General features: G+C 38.1%; 1 non-coding gene across 1 annotated transcript; it reads right to left on the bottom strand.

Moving 5' to 3' along the window:
- Window positions 1-2,787: 2,787 nt before the first annotated feature.
- Window positions 2,788-2,894, bottom strand: LOC133802971 (small nucleolar RNA R71). Its single transcript, XR_009877713.1, has one exon. It is a non-coding gene; the product is annotated as a small nucleolar RNA R71 (small nucleolar RNA).
- Window positions 2,895-4,286: the final 1,392 nt, after the last annotated feature.

Genomic DNA, 4,286 nt, shown 5'->3' with positions numbered 1-4,286 from the left:
ACCCCATTAAAATATGCTCCAAAACTCAACTAAAACACCCAAAGATAAATCAAGCTTAGCTAACATGCAATCCCCTATAACCAGCAGAAATTTAAGACTAAACCTTAGTAATTAAAGCTTACCTTGCAGAGCTTAGTCCCTAAGTTTGATCCTCAATCCCCAAGCTTCAAGTTCCTAGAGTATCCCAGCTAAAATCCTTCTAATTCCTAGCCAATTCCTTTGAGTTTCTCCTTGAGTTTGTCTTAGAGAGTGAGAGAGAGAGAGAGAGACAAAAGTTATCTTCAATTCAAAGGAAATATGTGTCGGTTTCTCAAGTTTCTAAACAATTCTCCCCTTTTTTTTTTGTTTAACTTAAGTCTAAAGGGTTACCTCAAGGCTCGGGGTACCAAAACGTCCCCGAGGGCAAAAATGGTAAATTTCCCAAATATTCCTGCCTAGACATTCTATCCTCAAATATATCTCCAAATGTTTATTTTCATGTCCCGATAACCCCATAACTCATCTAATACCCAAATTACCCCTCGACTCGCCCCGAGTCCAAATTTCAACCCCGTTGTGACTCTCTGGCTAACTGCTCCCCAGGACTGTCTCGGATCTTGCTGCACAGACATATCACATATATACAACATTTATCTCATTTATCACACTTATGCCCCTAATATCCAGACGGAGCCCACATGCACATTTAACTCAATTAAACATGCATCATAATCATATATACACATAAATCCACATATAAGCATATTAAACCACTTATTGCCCTCCAGGCACACTAATAAAGGCCCTAAGCCTGATTAGCAAATTCGGGTCGTTACAGATAAATATTTGCACAAAGGAATGAGCTAGCATATGAATCTATTTTGATGAAATTGTATTGTTGATGGCAGAATATTCAGGATTGCTGCAGCAAAACTGAAGCATTGTAATCAGGTATATTTTGGAGCATGGAACACGTGGCAGTCAAGGGGCAAGCTTATATTTTGGCTGATGTGGCAAGGGCAGAAGGAAATAATCAGCATATTGGAGAAAAGGACAAAAGGGAATGAAGACTTTATGTTTTGGGAGAAAAAGAGGGGCATTATGGTACTTTTGGAAGAGATGAGAAAACCTAACATACCCAAAAGAATGCTCCAGTCGTAATATTGAACCAGCAGCCATTTTTGGCAAAGAAAAACCAAAAAAAAAAATAGAGGAGACAAGATGAGATACTAACAAGGAAGAAGGAGGACAAGCATAGAAAGCTCAAGCATCATTTTGGATTTGTTCTTTCTTCTTTTCCTAAACTTTATTCTATTAATTTCTGAGTTAGATTCTAAATCTGAATATTATGGGCTGTTTTGATTGTGAATTAATGTCTATGAACTCAGCCATGAACTAATTTTTAAGTGGCTTGAATTGTTGATGAACCCTATGTTATAGTCTATAAATTTCTTGCACTTTATTCTAGTAAATCTCCTTTGTTCATTCAAGTGTGCTTACATTAATTTCTTGTTGTTGTTTGGCCAGCAATGGCAAGTTATTTAGTTATATTTAATGCTGGAAAGATTAAATGTAATGGGAAAAACTTGGATGACACAAGTCATAATCTAGGTTAGGTTATGTTAGTAAGTAACATAGGGATATGTTATTTGCCTTGTGTAACTTTTGAGAATTAAACTTTGATTTGCATTCTTAAATCTGATTTTGCATAGGAATATGTTTAATTAGGTAGAAGAATTAATGTCATAAAATTTGGGAAAGTTTTATGAGTGTTTAAAGGAATTCTTGTTAACCTGGGAATTTTGCTAGAATATTGCTGCAGCAATCTGTCCGCAAATTGTTCAGGACGAATAATATAGGGGAATTCAATAATTCAAGTCCATTTTGCAATCTATATATTTCTCTCAATTTTCTTGTTCAGTTCAGTTTTTAAATTCTGTATTTCCATTTTATTTTAATGGTTTTCTTAGCCTATAAACAACCCACTTGATTTTAATTTTCCAAAATTGTTTAGTAATTGTTTTGCTTATTTTTTTTTAAATTTGCAATCCCTGTGGAGATGATTTACTTATTATTATATTACTTGTGTGATTACGTGCACTTGCGTATTTAAAATCAAATATTAAATTTATCGCAACAAGTTTTTGGCGCCGTTGCCGGGGATTGAAATTAGAAATTCTTGTAAAATCAATTACTTGCAATTTTTTTTTTCTTTGTTGAGCTGACTTGTTTGCTTGCTCTTGTGTTTTGTCAGGTGATTTACTATATGAACGAGCAAGAAGACATTGAACTAGCTCCTATTGACCCTGAAATTGAAAGAACAATTAGAAGAAGACTAAGGGAACAACGGGCTCAAAATCGCCTTAATATGGCTGAAGATGTTGAAGGAGTTGAGGGTGCTAATAATGTCACTAACACAATTTCTATGGCTAATGATAGAAAGAGAGCCATAAGGGAGTATGCTACCCCCATGTTTAATGAGCTCAATCCGGGCATTGTTAGGCCTGAAATTCAAGCACCCCAATTTGAGTTAAAGCCCGTTATGTTCCAAATGTTGCAAACAGTGGGTCAATTTAGTGGGCTGCCTACTGAGGATCCTCATCTTCATCTTCGTTCATTTTTGGAAGTGAGTGATTCTTTCAAGTTATAAGGAGTGACTGATGAGGCCCTAAGGTTGAAATTGTTCCCTTTCTCTTTGAGGGATCGAGCTAGAGCTTGGCTCAACACCCTTCCTCCCGACTCGGTGACTACATGGAATGAGTTGGCTGAAAAATTCTTGATGAAGTACTTTCCCCTACCAAAAATGCCAAGTTTCGTAATGAAATCATGTCATTTCAGCAGCTGGAAGATGAATCATTCTGTGAAGCTTAGGAGAGATTCAAGGAATTATTGAGAAAGTTCCCACACCATGGGATCCCGCATTGTATACAAATGGAGACTTTCTACAATGGGCTCAATTCTTCCACTCGTATGGTTTTAGATGCTTCAGCCAATGGGGTTATTCTCTCTAAGTCCTATAATGAAGCCTATGAGATTTTGGAGAGGATAGCTAGCAACAATTATCAATGGTCCAATGTTAGAGCCTCAACAAGTCGAAAAGTGGCTGGTATACTTGAAGTTGATGCATTGACAGCTTTGACCGCTCAAGTTTCTTCAATGACGAACCTTCTCAAGAACATGAGTTTGGGGGGAATGGTACAACCAGCTGCTATGGGACAAGTTGTCGATGTATCTTGTGTTTATTGTGGAGATGGGCATGCATTTGAGAGTTGTCCTTCGAATCCCGCTTCAGTTTGTTATGTAGGAAATCAAAATGCCAACCGAAATAACCCATATTCGAACTCTTACAATCTGAGGTGGAGGCAGCATCCAAACTTCTCATGGGGGGGTCAAGGAGCTAATTCAAGCGAAGCACCAATGCAAAACAAGCCTACATATCCACTGGGGTTTTCTCAACAACAAAGAGCTCAACCACCTCCTCCTCAAGTGTCTCAATCAAGCTCTTTGGAGAGTTTAATGAAGGAATATATGGCCAAGAACGATGTTGTGATTTAGAGTCAAGCGGCATCCTTGAGGAATCTAGAAACTCAATTGGGGCAGCTTGCTAATGAGCTACGGAATAGACCACAAGGCACTTTGCCTAGTGATACAGAAAATCCAAGAAAAGATGGCAAGGAGCATTACAAGGCGGTTACCTTGAGAAGTGGAAAAAATGTGGAATTGACTGAGGATAATTTTACTAGAAACCACGAGCCCACTTCAATCCAAAGTAGTGGGGACAAAGGAGACAAAGCTATGAAATCAAAAAATTTAAATGCTGATCTTGAAGAAATTGCTGCAGCAATTCCTCCGCAAAATGCTACAGGAGAGCATATAAGCAAGCCACCTCCACCATTTCCTCAGCGCTTTCAAAGGCAGCAACAAGATAGTCAATTCCGGAGATTTTTAGATGTTTTGAAACAACTTCACATCAATATACCATTGGTGGAAGCTTTGGAGCAAATGCCCAACTATGTGAAGTTTTTGGAAGATATTTTAACTAAAAAGAGGAGGCTTGGTGAATTTGAAATAGTGGCGTTGACTGAAGGGTGTAGTGCTATATTGAAGAGTGAAATTCCTCCTAAGTTGAAGGATCCGGGCAGCTTCACAATTCCTTGTTCTATTGGTGATAGAGATGTTGGTAGAGCACTTTGTGACTTGGGGGCTAGTATCAATTTGATGCCCATGTCAATTTTCAAGAAGTTGGGGATTGGAGAAGCAAGACCAACCACAGTCACTTTGCAATTAGCGGATCGTTCTATGGCACA

Source organism: Humulus lupulus, chromosome 9, assembly GCF_963169125.1.
Source record: "Humulus lupulus chromosome 9, drHumLupu1.1, whole genome shotgun sequence".
In the NCBI taxonomy this organism is placed as follows: Eukaryota; Viridiplantae; Streptophyta; class Magnoliopsida; order Rosales; family Cannabaceae; genus Humulus; species Humulus lupulus.
The sequence above is the reverse complement of the archived record's forward strand: the minus strand, read 5'-3'. Positions and strand labels throughout refer to the sequence as shown.